General features: G+C 31.3%; 1 long non-coding RNA gene across 1 annotated transcript; it reads left to right on the forward strand.

Annotated features, from left to right (window-relative positions):
* The first annotated feature begins 13,690 nt into the window (after nucleotides 1-13,690).
* LOC127808383 (uncharacterized) lies at nucleotides 13,691-17,938 on the forward strand. The gene is made up of 2 exons (XR_008024936.1): nucleotides 13,691-14,521; nucleotides 14,626-17,938. It is a non-coding gene; the product is annotated as an uncharacterized LOC127808383 (long non-coding RNA).
* The last annotated feature ends 257 nt before the right edge of the window (nucleotides 17,939-18,195 follow it).

Here is an 18,195-nt window from a genome sequence, read left to right on the forward strand (position 1 = left end):
TCTGATATTTGTAGCTAACGGCCGTAATTCACTTCAAAAGACATTTAAGAAAATCAATTTAAATGCCGTTTATGTCCAATTTGTCCCAAAAAATAATATCTTCTTTCTACATTATTAAAACAAAATACAAATGTAACACATTCAGAATAGCCTTTATTTAACAAAAAAATATAATTTTTATAACTTGAATATGTAATATTTTATTTATATACGAATAATTTTTATCATCTGTATTAAAAGTTTAAGTTAAATTAAGAAAATATTATATACATAAACACATGCAATGATCGAGTCAGGACCTTGTGTTAACCGAACAGAAGTCTCAAGTTGGTACGTTAAAACTTTTTTGATATTACTTAATTATCACTTAATTTTTATTTATACGAGAGAGTAAGTGTTACAGTGTATAATTATATATAAAATTCTGATCTCTTAATCAATGTTACTTAATTTTTATTAAATAATATTGATGTGTTAAGTCAAATATAATGATGTGAGATCTACTCTATCAAAAAAGAATTAAATGAATAAATTTTAGAGTCGTTTACAGGCCCGACGAATAGGCCTACCAAGCGGCTCACAGAAAAGTGGTAAAAAGACGATTTTGTCCCATCTACTTTGTAAATTTATAAAGCAGGGCACTATTCCCCTGCTCTGTATGTCTCCCCTGCCATGGCCTTTGCCTCTCTATCAATCTTGCCTCGCCTCGCCGACAATCGATACATTGACTGTCGGCGAGGCGAGACAAGATTGAGATGGCAGAGAGGTGACGAAGACGAAATGAGGTGACGATAGCGAGGCGCGGTGGTGAGGCGAGGCGATGGTCATGGCAAGAGAGACACACAGAGTATGGGGAAAATCCATGGGAGGGGAAGGGAAGGGAGTGAATAGGCGTGGGGGCAAAATCGTCTTTTTATTCCCTTTCGATAACTCCATCGATAAACTCGTAGGGATTTTTAGCATTTTTTTAAATTTTATATAATTATTATATTTAATTTATTACATCAATGTTATTTAATATAAATTAAGTAAAAAATTAAAATTCATTATTAGATATGTATATATGTGGTTCTGTAATCGCCACGTCGTCGTCAAAGAGCTTCTCATTCTTTTCCATTACGATACAATTATTAGAGGCGCAGTGGGCCCCCATAAGCGCATGCGTAGAGGCGTCGTTTGTCAGAGAAGATGAGAAGACTGTGATTGAGATGATGATTGAGGAGTTAAAACCCTTGCATATTATTGATAAATAAAGTATGGTATATTAATTGTTTGTGAATAAATAATTTTTATTATATCATCATTTAACTCATTACACATTAATTGTTATGTCTGTCATGTTTAACGGTAATTAACCGTCAATAATTAAAATTAACTACGAAGTTCATTGCTACAACTGACTAATTAAAAATTTAATTTAATGTAAAACTAAAAATTGAATAAAATTCATATATATATATATCTATAATATATAGATATTTTTTGGGCACTTAGGGTTAATATTCATATAGCATTGTCCTTGTCCCGGCCGGAGTGAAAGCAGAACCATGAGTAAATCTGGCAAGAGTGCAGCCAAAGGTTCTTCCTCCGGTGAGGGTGATGGATCTCGTCCGGCGGAAGTCCGGGCCAGTGGGACACGGGGACCGACGCCGATGAGAGGGTCGGTGTTCAGGGGAATTGTTAACGACCTCGGGGGAATTGTTAACGACCTCGTTATAGCTTTGTCCGGCGAGGGTGATGGATCTGGTCAGGCGGCCGGCTGGGCTACTGGGAGACAGCAGCTCCCGCCGAGGAGAGGGGCGGTGATGAGGGGAATCTTTTCCGACTTTGCTGCAGCTATCTCCTCCTCCGGCTAGGTCTTCCGCTTCTTAGTTAATTGGGTAAGTTGCTGCTTCAGTACTTGTGTATATATATAACTTGTTCGCGGTCGTTGTTGATGTGTGGATGTCTGTGCTTGATGATCGGTGTGATATTGGGTGACGTTGTCGTGTAAGAAGGTAAGGTAGGTGATGTAATGGACTGTAACTTTCTTGCTTCTGCTGATTCCTACATAATTCCTGTTGTTCAAGACTCTAATGAAAGCATCTTGCGCGTTGTGGTCTAGGGTTTTTTCTTCGTTGATGCTGTGATATCAATGTACTGTGACTAAATTTGGGGGAGAATGAAGTTGATCCTGTAGATCTATGGAAATTGTAACATGAACGTGGCCCATCCTTCTTCTTCTTCCTCCTCCTCCTCCTAACGTGGGCCATCCTTCTTCTTCTTCTTCTTCCTCCTCGTCCTTCTTCTTCTCCTTCTTCTCCTCCTCCTTCTGCTCCTCCTTCTCCTCCTCCTCCTCCTTCTGCTCCTCCTCTTCTTCTTCTTCTTCCGACGTGGCCTTTGCCCCTTTTGAAATTAATCCTTCTTAAGCGTTAAGTAGTTTCTGCAGAACATCAGATCCAGAGATCACGAGTAAGATCAGGAACAAGACGATGGCCATCTTTCCAATCTAGAGAGATTCACTGGTCCCATGAAGGGTTTATTAATTTTTTTTTTTTTCCTTCTCCCTACATTCCCAAAGTCGATCCAAGCATAATTAACCCTAGCGTTTCAAGTTTGTTTGAACAGTGCAATGACGGAATGCAATCCAAGAGAGAATTTGAGTAAACCCTTCGTTAAGTTTTAGGTGATAGTGTTGTTAAATATTAATAGTTAAGATCACATGAAACTCAAACAAAGAAGTTCGAAGTTCACACGATCGAGAATCGAGCACATAACCAAACTCAGTGGTAACACTTTCAGTGCCTGTTGTTAATTAAGAGTTGGTTAAACTACATAATTAGTCCCTAAACTTTGTACTCTTTAATGGATTGATTACTATACTTTACTTTTTTGTCTAAACAATCACTAACTTTTTGCTTTATGTTAAAGTTAGTTTTCCTTTTATTCTTCTCGCCTTTGGTACAAAGTAGATCGAAAAGTCCACACTGTCTTCTAACTTCAACCCAGCGAGACTGGCAGTGATTTAGAACATATTATGGGTGACTCAAAGCTCCTCTCTATCTCATCTTCAGAAGAGATGCATAGAGTGGGATAGAAATGTAAACAAATTATGTGAAAAATAATATTTATTTATTTTAACATATCTAAACATTTATGACACAGTTTTTCATCTTAAGAAATAAACTAGGAAAAAAGTTCACACTTATAGCCCAATTAATATTTAACAATAGATAAGCCAAAAGAAGATGAAAATATGATAGATAGCAACCACCAATTACCAACTGATGTTCCAGGCTTCTAGCCCCCCTGTCATGATCATTCTTCCCTTTCAATTAGTTCGCAGAAAAAAAAAAAAAAGGTCAGCATTCATAGAGATGAGGAAACTAAACTTGTTTTCAATGTTATTTAGATCTACAACAGAGGGAGAAGAGAAGGATAGAAGGAGGGTTGTTGCCATCATTGTTGAGCATATAACAGTATTTTGGATATTTTAATAGTCGATGAATTATAATAGATGGAAGTGATGTAAAATTTGTAATGAGAAGAAAGGTCATTGTTATATTTTTTCAAATCCTCAATAGCATTTTTTTTGCTTTTAGGCCAACTTTTAAGGGCACTCAGTTTTCTCGGTTGTGGTGAGACATACATCTATTAGAGTCTTACTTGCTATAACAACACAATTAAACCTAAGCTTAGATCAAATGAATATAACCACTACCTTCTTGCAGGATGAATTAGAAGAGAGTATTCTAATGGAGCAGGCAAAAGGGTTTGAAATTAGAAGAAAAAGAGAGCAAGTATGTTTGCTAAAGAAGTTCATGAATTGAAGCAATCTTCTAAGTAGTGGTATAGAAAATTTGATTCATTTATATTAGTCCAAGGTTTTAAAATGAGTGCATTTGATTGTTATGTCTATTTTAAATATATGCCTAAAGAGATCTTTATATATCTTTTTTTTATATGTGGATGATATGCTAATTGCAAGTCAATCAGTTGAAAAAATTCAGAAATTAAAATTGACATTAAAAGTTAGTTTTTGAAATGAAGGAATTAGGAGAACCTAAGAAGATTTTCAACATAAAAATAAGTAGAAATAAACAACAAAGAAAGCTCTTGTTGTCGTAAAAATCTTACCTCGAGAAACTGGTTAAAAAATTTCATATGCTTGATGCAAAAGAAGTAAATATTTCTTTTGTTGAGCATTTCAAATTATCCCATGAGCAATCTCTCACTAAGGAAGTGGGTATTAGAAAAATCAGTAAAATTCCCTATTCTAATGCAATTGGAAGCCAAATGTATGGTGTGGTTTGTACTAGGGTGGATTTAGCCTATGCTTTGAGTGTGTGTAGCATGTTTATGGCTAATTCAGGTAAGGCTCTTTGGAATGTTGTAAAATGGATTTTTAGATATATAAAAGGACCCATCAATATGTCTTTGCTTTATGGTAGAGCAAAATTAGAAGAAGAGCCATGCATTTTAGGGTTCATATATGCAGATTAAGTAGCAAATTTGGACATGAGAAGGTCATCCTCGGACTATTTTTCCAGCTATATGGAATTAAACCATAAAATAGCAGACTAATTTGTAGCCTGTGGTTGCTCTTTCAACCACTAAAACTGAGTATATAGTTAGAGCCGGCCTTATTATAAGGCCAAATAGGTGGCTGCTTAAGGCCCCCAATTGTGAAAGGCCCCACTTTTCAAATTTTATATTTCTTTATATATTTTTTATTTTTTAATAATAAATATTTTATTAAAAAATTAAATGCAAAAATTTATTTTTAATATATTTTTTCTGTGTTCGGTAATTTTGATTTTTTTTTTTACTTTAACTTTTTTTTTGTGGGTGTATAACATATGTTTTTAGGTTTTTATATTCATGTGTGGATATTTTTCTAGTTTTAATTTGTTGATTGTTGTTGTTGTCCCTTAACTATGGCCACTCAAGAGGGAGAGTGAATTGAGTGATTAAATTTTTTTTTTTAATTTTAATAAATATTTTTTATTAATGATTTTATTGAAAAATATATATTTAATAAATATAATAAATTATATTTGAGATTAATAATAAATATAAACCACAAGATATAATAAAAATAAATACAATGAGGCACAACACAATTTATAGTGGTTCGGTGTCTTCACACACACTTAGTCTACTCTCCCAAAGTCTAACCACCATTGGGGTTCTACTAAATCAAAATCACCAAGGTTTCCACACTAACTCACAATAGAAACTAGATACACATCTAGATTACAATGGGTTCTAAGCAACCACTACACTAAAGTTTTCCCCCTAACTCAACTTGAAAACTAGATTCACGTAGATTTTAACGGATCTAGGAAACCTATACAATCCTCAATAATAATTTAAATGTTATAAATAATTTGTCTACACTTGGACAGAAATAAGCAATTAAGAACAAATTATACAAGATAATAATATTTAAATAAATAAATAAATTTGTAATCTCAAATGGAGAAGTTCGGATTTGTCGTAGAAGACTTGGAAAACTTTTCTCCTCTTGCCTTGTAGCTCTTCGATGGATATGACATAATACTTCGAAAGCCTCAGATTATTTGAATGTTTTTCTTGAGAGTGTTTGAAAACTTTCAGGTGCTTTAGATATGCAATAAAAGTACTTGGATACTCAAAAAATGAGTCTAGGGGATATTTATAAGCATTTTAGCCATTAAAGAAATGATTAATATGAAGTTTAAAATTCAAAAAATGTTTAAACTTTTTCAAATAATAAGAAAACATGTCTCACATTTAATTTAAAATAAATTTACTTTTTGCATGAGAAATTAAGATTTAAAAATTCAAATATAAGTTTTTGAAACATAAATAATTAAAACAAAAAAACATGTCTAAAAATAATTTCCTTTAATTCAAAATAAATTTACTTTTTCATGAATAAGAGTAAACATGTCTAAAACTAATTCTCTTTAATTCAAAATAAATTTACTTTTTGTATGAGAAAGAGAAAAGATGTCTAAAAGTAATTCTTCTTTAATTCAAAATAAATATATTTTTTACATAAGTAATAAAAGCATTTATCAATAAATAAAAATTTAAACATAAACTTTTGAGACATAAATTATCAAAAGAAGGACATGTTTAAAGACAATCCACATTTAATTCAAAATAAATTTACTCTTTGTACTCACTTTTAATTCAAAATAAATTTATTTTTTTATATGAGAAAGAAATACATTTATATCATAAAAATATTTTTGTTAATTATCAAAATTTAATTAATATGACCAAGTTGTCTTAACAATTGTGTCATGATTATTGATTAATAGCTAAGCTAGCTATCTTTTTTTTTTTTTTTATTACTTTTCAACCAATATGTATCTCCATCCATTTTTATTTAACATAGATGATTTGAGATGGAGTCTAATATAAATTTATAATACATTTTTCATGAGTCTAATGTAAATTTAAAAGTCTAATGTAAATTTAAAAAAAAATTATTAGGCTATTTTTAATATTTAATTAAATTACTCATCTAATTTAAAAATAATAATTGTAATGATTGAATTAATGTAGGTCTACCAATAATATTTTTTTACCCATAGTATGAATTTGATGTTGAATACAAATTTAGTAAAATTAAACGATGTTTTTAAATTTTATTTTTAAAAAAATAATAAATAAAAATAAAAAATGACATTAATTATGTAATTGATTGAAATAAAAAATTAGTAAATTTTGAAGTAGATTGAACTTCAACTTTTTTTTTTAATCTAATGAAATAATGAAATTTTCTTAAAAAAATATGTATTATTTATTTTTTTATAAAAAAATTAATGCTTTTGAAAAAGCCTAAAAAAAAAAAATTCTACTTAGAGCCCCCAAATTGGTTGGGCCGGCTCTGCCTATAACTATTAAGAAGCTATTAAGGAAGCTCTATAGTTAAAAGGTCTAGTTTATGAACTACTTAGAAGAGATGTGAATGCAAATCTTATGTGTGATAGTCAAAGTACTATCCACTTAGTTAAGAATCAAGCTCATAATGAAAGAACAAAATATATAGATGTAAGGTATCATTTCATTTGAGAAATTCTTGAGAAGAAAGAAGTTAACCTAATTTAAGTTGCATGAGAAGATAATGTAACTAATATGTTTACCAAGGTTGTTCTTTTATCTAAATTACAACATTGTTTAAAGCTTCTTCATATGTGTTTGTGTGAATGATCACGTAATTATGTAGGTCCTTAATGGAGATTTGAAGGTTGGACCATATTCAAAGCAAATGGTGGAGATTTATTGTCTAATTTGCATCGAGTAAATCCCTTAGAAGTTAGTATGAAGCAAGTCAAGTGTCAAAGTGGCAATTAATTAGTGGGTTGTGTCTTCCAACAATAACCTAATATATGAAGGGATAAAATCGTTAATAACTTACCCAGTTAAATACATTGTATTGTCTGTCCTTTATGTCTATAAATAAGAGGGAAGGGGCTAGTCGTGGGATGCATGATTGGTGAGTGCAATATTGTATGAGAAAAAAAGCTAGATCTTGATAGTTCTTTAAAATCTTAGGGTGATCAATTTGTACTCGTGGAAAGGCTTGTTGTATTGATTCATTCAAATCGAAAGAAGACTGCTATCAGAGGTGTTAATTGTGAAGCTCCAAACGGTGTCGTTACACTATGCTGACTGGAAGGCCACGTGCAGCAACCGCGTGCTGCCATTTGGCAGCCCCTAGATGGCTGCACGTGGCAACCATCAGCTGACCCTCAGTTGGCGCTTGATTATGCTCCTTCAATCATTGCCCGATCATCTCCTGCTCTTCTACTCCTCTGTCGTTTTCTGTTGGGATTATAATCGTGCTTGCACAATTTGATCTGGTCCATTCATCCACACTTTTTGAGGCGCAATCCCAGTCGCTTTTGATCGCTTTTAATTGCTGCCTCGAGATGTGAACTGGGAGAGGCAGAAAAGACGAAAGAAAAATTAGAAAGGGGTTTTCTATCGGGTTGGTTCTTGCGGGTTGAAGGCTCTCGCATTTTGGCTAGGGTTCTCTCTGGTTTGTTCCCTAATTCTTTTCTGTACATGTCTGTATAGCTTTTGTGGTTCGATAGGTTTGCCTTTAATCTGTATTAAGTGATTGATCGACAGTTTTGTGTTCTTGAACCATTAATTGTTAGAGGGCTTTGTTTGTAAGGGTTTATGAGCGTGTAATCCGTTTTTCATCTCATAGTGCAGTGAGCTCTTCTTTCTCGAGCTTAACGTGGATGTAGCCTCAGTTTGAGGTGAACCACGGTAAAAACTCTTGTGTCTCTGTTCTTATTTTTGTTTCTTTGCGTTTATATTTTTGATTCCAGCACTGTGAATGTTTGTTTCCATTCAGACCATCAAATATTTTGTGATTGCTTAAGCAAAACCCTAAGTTTTCTGTCGAGTCTCAACAAGAAGATTTAAAGGATGGATGTAAGGTCATCTTAAGGAATGATCTGAACTAGGATAAACTTGGTGTTTTCTCGAGTGGTTTGGTTTATATTTTGTGTACATTTTAATTTTATTATTGTTGTTCTTGTTTTTATATTTGATCAATTCACGCGTGTTTCTATTCTAAATAAGTGTGTTCCAGTGCTCCCGGATTAACAGTTGCTATGACAGGTGATGAAATTGATATTTCATATGCTAATTGAAGTTTAACGGGCTATTATTAAGATGTTTAAATGATCATTTGTTAGGGAGAGGTTCTGTTATATAAAGTATTAAGATTAGTATAGGTGTGTATTAATTAATCAGTTTAAGCGGTTTAGAAAATATTACTCAGACTAAATTATCATTAGTTATTTATCTATTTTTCAAATTATAATTAGTTCACTACATGTTTGAAACTACTTAAATCATAATTTAGCTCAGTAGCTTTAACTATAATAATTAATAATAAAAAAAAGAGGTAGTATACCAATAATAATGATTTTTTATTTTAAAATAAAAAATCTAAAAAAACTTAAGAGTTGTCCATTAAACTAACTCATTCAAGTTATTAATTAGTATGGTTGAATGTGATGTAAAACATTTAATGATATTTTCGTCATTTCAAAAGCTTTACTTCAGATTATTAAACCCAAAATTGTAAATTTATTATCTACTCCATACTCAATTAAAATTTATAGTTTTATGATTAAATAAAAAACTCAAACCATAAAAACCATAGTTTTGTTTGGAATTTGAACGGGTGGATAGTTTGAAGGATTACTAAAACTCAAAACCCAAATAAAATCACTTTTAAGTGATTTATGTGATTTGGAGATTCACATCAATTTAAGGGGTTTGATTTTTACTCACCCCTTAGTTAAATACACTCAAAGATAAAATGCAAAATTTAAATTTATATTCGAGTAGTGAAATTCTCTTTAATTTTGAAAAAAAATTAAAAAACAAAAAATATATTATTTTCTTATCGTTATCATTTGGAATGGCAACTATTTTTAAAATTCGTAATTTTTTTTTTATTTTCTAAAATTAAAATCATTTGAGATCATTTTTAAAAATAGGAACATCTAAATTTTTGTAGCTTTTATCAGTTACAAAGAGATTATTTGTGATTTAAAAATATTTTTGAATGTTATTCTGCATTTTTTTTCTAGTACATACCTTCATATTTCGTCCTTATGCTTTTACTTTTGTTATTATTTAGATATAAAAATAAATTTGTCTCGAATTTTTTGTTTCTAGGAGACCCATGAAAGAGAAAGTGGTTAGTGTTAGAAAAGCTAAATTAATCTGATCATGCGCAGCGGAATAAAATTCATTTTATAGGTATCACATTTTTTCAAAAAATATGATTTACAAAAATCGAAGACTACTAGACGGAAAAATTCTTGTTGACGAAATCCGATTTCACCGTTTGGTTACCTGCCGTAAAATCTTCAAGTGTAGGATGTTGAGTCGGTCTAACTAAAACCATTTTGATCTAAGAGTCTCAAGAGAAGAAGCATAATTTTTTTGAAAATTTCTAACTAATATCTAAATTCACTTGTTTTTTATTTAGGGTTTATGGTCCTATTTATAAAGCACCATTGAAAACCCTAAGTGCTATTGGGTCGGATTTAATGTACTAGCAAAAATTTTGATCTAATTATTAATAATTAAATAATTATATTCATAATATAATAATTTAATTATTATTATTTATCTAATAAATAAATATACCATAATTAGTAATTACCTAATTACTGGTTTATCCTTCTTCTATTTTAAAGTGATTTCTTATTGGGTGAGACTTTCTGGATTCACAATTAAATTAGTAATAAGAATTAATCAATTATTAATTCTCGTAAATCATGAGTAACATTTAACAATATGTCATGATTACCCAATTTAATATAAACGAGTATTATAAACCTTTACTACAATACCATGCAATACGGTACTTCCATCATTCTATATCTCGATAAGATATGAGATTATGGTTATCAGGTCAAATCTTTTAATTTCGTCATATCATCAAATTCAAAATCAATTTTGATTAATATGACACAACATTTATGAAACACATATTCCATCATCATATTACCTCGGTCAATGATTTTATCGTCAAGTAATTATTGGGTCGCATAGGATATCATCCTCATAAATCTCAAGATGACATATATACCTCATGCATTATTGAATTCGGCACATAGATACGTATAATCGTTTCTGATTAGAATAACCATATAATATCGCTGATATCATAATCCACCAATACACAGATATCTATATATGTCATCTTAGGTTTAAGGACTAGTTAGATATCAGTAGTTAACATTAAATCATTGACCTGTAAAAATAAAATTCACGTGATTCAATGTTAACAGTTATGTTTAGTGAACTCGTTCCTATAACGAGCACCTATTTATCTTTTTTCTATATCTCATACAGAATGATATAAGACTTATCAACTTTATCTTTCAGCATCTCATATTGAAGAAAGAGAAAGACAATATGATGGCCTTTGTGAGTTACTACTATACAGGTTAGGAACTTTATGACTAAAATCATATATATTTATAGTACAACGAATTGTGAGTTATCCGTCACGCATATTCTTGACACTTAAGAATGATATTCATTCTTTATTATACTTATTAAATAACATATATTTAATTTAAACTATATTACAATTTAAATAAAAACATGAACTTGTCATTTAAATAATATTTAAAAAATTACAACATCGGGCTCTTTTGTGTCATTGGAATTGATCTTAAGGGCTCATATCCAACAGTTGGAACTGCAGGGCGTCTCTTGCATAGGCTCTCTGATACTTAAGTTAATCTCAGCGAAAGAGTATAGAAATACAAGAATATTATAGTCTAAGTAAAGTTTTAGTCTTACCTTTATAAGAGAGATTACCTTTTATCTATAGAGCTCAAAGTTGACAGGTGAAGGAACATTCATGTCTTTTGGATCATCTATTTCGAATTTTCTAGTAGAGATATCGAATATGGGTTTGACACATTTTTGAATTTGGGAAAAGTTTGTTAGAGTCTCCTAAGGTACCTAAAAGAGGCCTTGGGGAGAGTTTTCTAAGAATAATTATGTGAGAAAGGACTCTCAAACTTTCCCTTTTTGTAGTTCTTCTTTTGAGACTAATAACTTAATGATGAAAATCCATATAAATAACACTTATAAATTGATATCATATTATAAGAATTTTTTGGGGACATGTAAATAGAAAGCATTATTAAAGGTTATGTTGGAGGTGGTCCACACAAAAAGGTAATTGAAAGATAATTCTTCCACTCTTACCATTTGATATAGGTGAAATGCATGCGCATATGGCTTAATATAAAAATATAATAAAATTAATTTCCATTTTTTTTCTATGTTAAATTCAGTTGTAGGGCTCTCTCACTCTCTTATATCATCATTTCTGTCTTAAGATAAAAGTTTAAAGTAACATATTTTAATAGTTTAGATATAAAATTTTGATATTTTTATATATTAAGCATCAAATGTCATATTTTTTAATTGTTGAGAGAGCATATTAAATTAGTTAACTTATTTAAATATTGTCAAGTGGTGTGTTACTTATGAAAATGTACACGTTCATACACACACTAATATTCTGTTATGATAAGAATTTAAGATAATAATTTTTAAAATTGAAATACTAAATTTTGACATTTTATATATTAAAAATTAAATATTATATTTTTTAATTATTCAGCAGAAGCTATATTTATTAAGCTTGTATCTAGTGGCACATCACAAGCACCTATATACAGAATTTTGATAAATGCATCACTACTAAAATATAGGTGATTTTTAGCAATTTAAAAATGCCAAAAAAAAAAACCCTAATCAACGTTTCCCACCATTTATTCCGACATTTGCATGAAGTGACATCAAACATTGGTGACGTTTCCTACGGCCGCTAATTTGCCGTCATTTTTATGTTGCAATATTTTCGATATTTGTTGCAATATTTTCGATATTTAGGAGCGTTTGATACTGAAAAATTTTAAGATTTATGAGAATATTAGATTGAGAATGTATATTCACATATTTGATATAATTTTTTTATAAAAAAAATTCTAAAAAGTAGAATTTCTGAGAATGATTTTTAAACAACATTCCTACAAAAACATTTCCATAGAAGATTAGGAATTCAAGTTTTCTATAAATTTGAAAATATTTTTAATAAAAAAAAAATTAAAATACCCCTTATCCTTTTATAATTCCAAACAAATATATTATATATATATAAAATATATTTATATTATGTATATTATATATATACATATATTTATATATTATATATTAAATATAAATATATATTATAATATATTTATATTATTTATTATAAAATATTATATATATATTAAAGTAGATATTCATACAAACATATACATTATATATATACACACATGCATATATATACATAATGTATAAAAACGACATTTTTTTGACTTCCTAAAGATGTGGGTCATAATATTTTATATAGTAGAAGGAATTTATCATTTTTAAACAAAAAATTAAATAAGAGTAATTTTAAAAAAAGAACATGAATTTTTAAGAATATTATATTTAAACCAAATATAGGAATATAAGATTCGCAAAAAAGAATACTCAACATTCCTGAGAATATTTAAATCTAACAAAACATAAAATTGTATAAATCTTGGGAATCAAAGATTACCAAGAGCATTCCCAGAAATTATGAATTCCAAAAATTTAAAAACTTCTCCCATATCAAACGCCCCCTTATACGCTCGTAATTCACTTTAAAAGATATTTAAGAAAATGAATTTAAATGCCGTTTATGTCCAATTTGTCCCAAAAAATAATATCTTCTTGCTACATTATTAAAACAAAATACAAATGTAACACATTCAGAATAGCTTTTATTTAACAAATAAAACATTATTTTTATAACTCAAATATGTAATATTTTATTTATATAGGAATAAGTTAAGAAAATATTATGTACATAAACACATGTAGTGGCTGAGTCAAGATCTTTTGTCAAAGGGAACATAAATCTCAAGTTTGTATGTTAATTTTTTTTTTATATTATTTAATTAATTTTTATTTTTTTTATTTAAAAAAATAAATATTGGAGTGTATATAATCATATATAGAGTTTTGATTTCTTAAATAACGTTATTTAATTTATATTAAATAATACTGATATGATAAGTCAAATATAATGATGTGGAGTTCACTTTATTAAAAAAAATAGATGGATAGACTTCACATAATTATTTTATTTAATTTATTATATTAACGTAACTTAATATAAATTAATTAAAAAATTAAATTTTTTATTATATATATATGTATATATATGTGGTTCTATAATTGCCATGTGGTCAAGGAGGTTCTTGTCCTCTTCCATTACGGTACAATTATTAGAGGCGCAGGGACACACGTCAGCGCACGCGTATGGAGGGGTCGCTTCGTTTTGTAAAATGAGGAGACTGTGATTGAGATGATGATTAAGGAGTTAAAACCCATATTATTGATAAATAAAGTATGGTATATTAATTGTTTGTGAATAAATAATTTTTATTATATCATCATTTAATTCATTACACATTAATTGTTATGTCTGTCATGTTTAACGGTAATTAACCGTCCATAATTAAAATTAACTACAAAGTTGATTGCTACAACTGACTAATTAAAAATTTAATTTAATGTAAAACTAAAATTTTGAATAAAATTCATATATATATATCTATATGTATCTATATGGTATTTTTTGAGCAATAAACCCCAAGTGTTTTATAGAAGCCCTTAGTTTGGGGCTCCGTGAAGACGGAAAGAAAGCAGAACCATGAGTAGCGAGGGTAATGGATCTCGTCCGGCGGCCGTCCGGGACACGGAGACACGGGGACAGCTGCCGACAAGAGGGTCGGTGTTCGGCCAGGGTAATGGATCTGGTCAGGCGGCCAGCAGGGCTACGGGGAGACAGCGGGTCCCGCCGCCGAGAGGGGCGGTGATTAAGAGAGTCGTTTCCGAAGTTGCTGCATCTTTCTCTTCCTCCAGCTAGGTCATCTGCTACTCTGGTCAGTCGCGTAAGAAGGTAAGCTGGGTGGTGTAATGGACTGTAACTTTCTTGCTTCGGCTGATTACTAAATAATTCCTGTTGTTCAAGACTCTAATGAAAGCATCTTGCTCGTCGTCTAGGGTTTTTTCTTCTTTGATGCTGTGATATCAATGTACTGTGACTAAATTTGGCGGAGAATGAAGTTGATTCTGTAGATCCATGGAAATTGTAACTATTAGCGCTGGTGTGTAGCTATGAACGTGGCCCATCCTTCTTCTTCTTCTTGCTTCACTGTTCCGACGTGTGGCCTTTGCCCCCTTCGGAAATCCTTCTTAAGCGTTAAGTAGTTCCGACAGAACATCAGATCCAGAGATCACGAGTAAGAACAGGAAGAAGACGATGGCCATCTTTCCAGTCTAGAGATTCACTGGTCCCATGAAGGGTTTACTAATTTATTTTTTTTTTCCTTCTCCCTACATTCCCAAAGTCGATCCAAGCATAATTAACTCTATCGTTTCAAGTTTGTTTGAACAGTGCAATGACGGAATGCAATCCAAGAGAGAATTTGAGTAAACCCTTCGTTAAGTTTTAGGTGATAGTGTTGTTAAATATTAATAGTTAAGATCACATGAAACTCAAACAAATTAAGAAGTTCGAAGTTCACACGATCGAGAATCGAGCACATGACCAAACTCAGTCGTAACACTTTCAGTACCTGTTGTTAATTAAGAGTTGGTTAAACTACATAATTGGTCCCTAAACTTTGTACTCTTTAATGGATTGATTACTATACTTTAATTTCTTGTCTAAACAATCACTAACTTTTTGGTTTATGTTAAAGTTAGTTTTCCTTTTATTCTTCTCGTATTTGGTACAAAGTAGATCGAAAAGTCCACACTATCTTCTAACTTCAACCCAGCGAGACTTGCAGTGATTTAGAACATATTATGGGTGACTCAAAGCTCCTCTATCTCATCTTCAGAAGAGATGCATAGAATTAATGAGATAGAAATATAAACAAATTATGTGAAAAATAATATTTATTTATTTTAACATATCTAAGCATATATGATACAGTTTTTCATCTTAAGAAATAAACTAGGAAAAAAGTTCACACTTAATTATAGCCCAATTAATATCTAACAATATATGTAATGATCCGAATTTAATTAATTAATGTTGTGTCATGTTTTGAGGATTGAGTGATTAGCCTTGATGTTTAATATTTTATTTTTGGTAATTATTAATTAAGTGTTGGGTCTAAATTGGAACATCTGAATGTGTGTAAAGTTATATTAGAATTGTAATTTAGATATTCGAATGGGGTAGTGATGTATTCGGATGAGGCATGTGACATCCGAATGTGGTTTGTGATGTTCGGATGTGTATGTATGTGTTTTGGGCCTCATTCAAATGGCATGTGAAGCATTCAGATGTGTTATTAGTTCTCCATTCGAATGGAGTCCTCTGTAGCACTCGAATGACATGATTTTGAGTGTTTCATTTGAATGGCTTCCTATAGCATTCGAATGACCCACGTTCCAAAAAATCACTTACACCTTGCAACCTGATTTTGACCATGATCAAGCTCGAATCTTGAAAAACTCAAAATATGAAAGTTGTAGTTCTTTCTCTTGTCTTTCCATAGAATCTTGAATTACCTCAATCGGAGCTCGAACGGGAGAATTATGCCAAAAAATCAAAGAGGTATCGAATCTGTCCAGAATATCCATTTTTGTTTAATTCATTTCATTTGAATTAGTTACTATAGCATCCGAATGGGCCTTTTTGAGATTGAATTACCAGACCACTTTCTCGATTCAAAAGTTGGTTTTTCAGAGGCATCTTGGAGAATTTATTCTCCATCTTGTCACGTATAATTTTTCACTTCCATCTGTCTCTCATATATATAAAATAGTGGGTGTTGAGAGAAGAGGGAATTAAATTAGTTTTGCAGTGAGAGTCTGGTGTGCATAGTAAAGAAGAAAAAGAAGAAGAATGAGAAGTTCTGCAGACAAGCTTTTCTTTTCCTTTTTCCTTCCATTGATTCCTTTGAGAGTCTGGTGGGCTAGTTCTCTATTATGTGTGTGTGTGTATATATATATATATACGTATATATATGGCTGAGGAGCATGGGTATACTTTGAGTTAAGTGACAGAAGGGTGAATTATATATAGATATTGCTAAGATTCTATTTCATGGTGGGGCTCTTAATTGTGCTATTTGGTCGAGACCCTGTGTATGGACGAGTCTCCAAGGTTTTTAATTCCTTATATATATATATATATGTACATGCATGGCTAGTAAGGAGTTGGCTGAGGCGTTAAAAGGTTCTTAAGGGGATTATATATTTTGGTTGGATATTATAAGGAAATGCATATGCTTGTCTTGGTTGTGTCTAGTGAGCAATTCCTACTATTTTGTATATCTAAAGAAAGATTGTAATTTCTCTCAATACCCGATATGGTGGGTCTTGTTTATATGGCTATGAAGAGTTCTTTCCCTCTCTAATTTATTGCGAAATGAATATAGGATCTCATAACTTAGAGCCAGGGGGTTGATTTGTGGCCAAGAGTCTTTTCATGTATTTTATTTTATTTTCCATTATTATGTCATTTAAATGCATACAGGGACTTGGAATTATTCATATGGGGGTTTATACATGAGTGTGTGCTTGGTTATGAGTATGGCAGCGATTTAAATATTTTTGTTGTTAGACACAAGAATTACATTTAGCATGTGACTTCCTATGTGGAAGAGGCTTGAGAGGATACTTGGCTTATGGGGTTATGGGGGCTTTGTATCCCTTTCGGTCTATTACGCCACCTTTTATATGTTGCATTGCATAATTTTGGCACCAGTTCTGAGATACAACTGTACGGTGTCGGGTTTCCTGAGTTGAGTTTATATATTAGGGACACTTTGGCGTGCCCCGATTTATATTATGGACGTTTATGCGTGCCCCGATTTATATTATGGACGTTTATGCGTGGGTGCTAGTAACAAGTTTGTGATATAGACTTGGGTGCTAGTACATTTTCTTTGGGTCTCAAGATCCAGTATGTGCATATTTTTGTTATGCAATTGGTGCTTGTACTTCAAATATGATTGGTCAACATGTTTTGCATGAGTTTTGCACTTGGGAGCGGGTTATTCTTAGCCTCCTTATTCTTGTCAGCCTTTCATTTCTTATATATATTTATTGAGTCTTGTGACTCACTTTTACTTTTCTTCATTCCAAGTAAAGGCAAGGCCAAAGTTGAGGGTGAGTCTAATGGTGCTGGACCTATCTGAGTAGATGGTGTACAGGGCAATTCAGGTTAACTTTGCCATAAGGCAGAGTTGAATGATAGGGTTGTCTCTTTTGAGTTGTTCTTTTTAGTTTGACTTGTATGGATGTGAACCCTGTAACCTTATATTGTGTTTTGAGATGCATGCTTGAATTATGGTTATGTTTCCGCTGTTAGATTTATTCTTAGTTATATGTGAATCAAGGTGTGCATGCATGTCAGGTCTATCATTCCCTCTATTTTCTTCTTTTCCCCTTGGGGTCACCGCTAGGGTTCTTTGGCTTGGTTGGAGGATCCGGATGGGGAGTTCCACAATATATAAGTCCAAAGAAGATGAAAATATGATAGATAGCAACCACCAATTACCAACTGAGGTTCTAGGCTTCTAGCCCCCTTGCATCCCACTTTCCTTTGATCAT

The sequence above is a fragment of the Diospyros lotus genome, chromosome 8 (assembly GCF_014633365.1).
Source record: "Diospyros lotus cultivar Yz01 chromosome 8, ASM1463336v1, whole genome shotgun sequence".
Lineage (NCBI taxonomy): Eukaryota > Viridiplantae > Streptophyta > Magnoliopsida > Ericales > Ebenaceae > Diospyros > Diospyros lotus.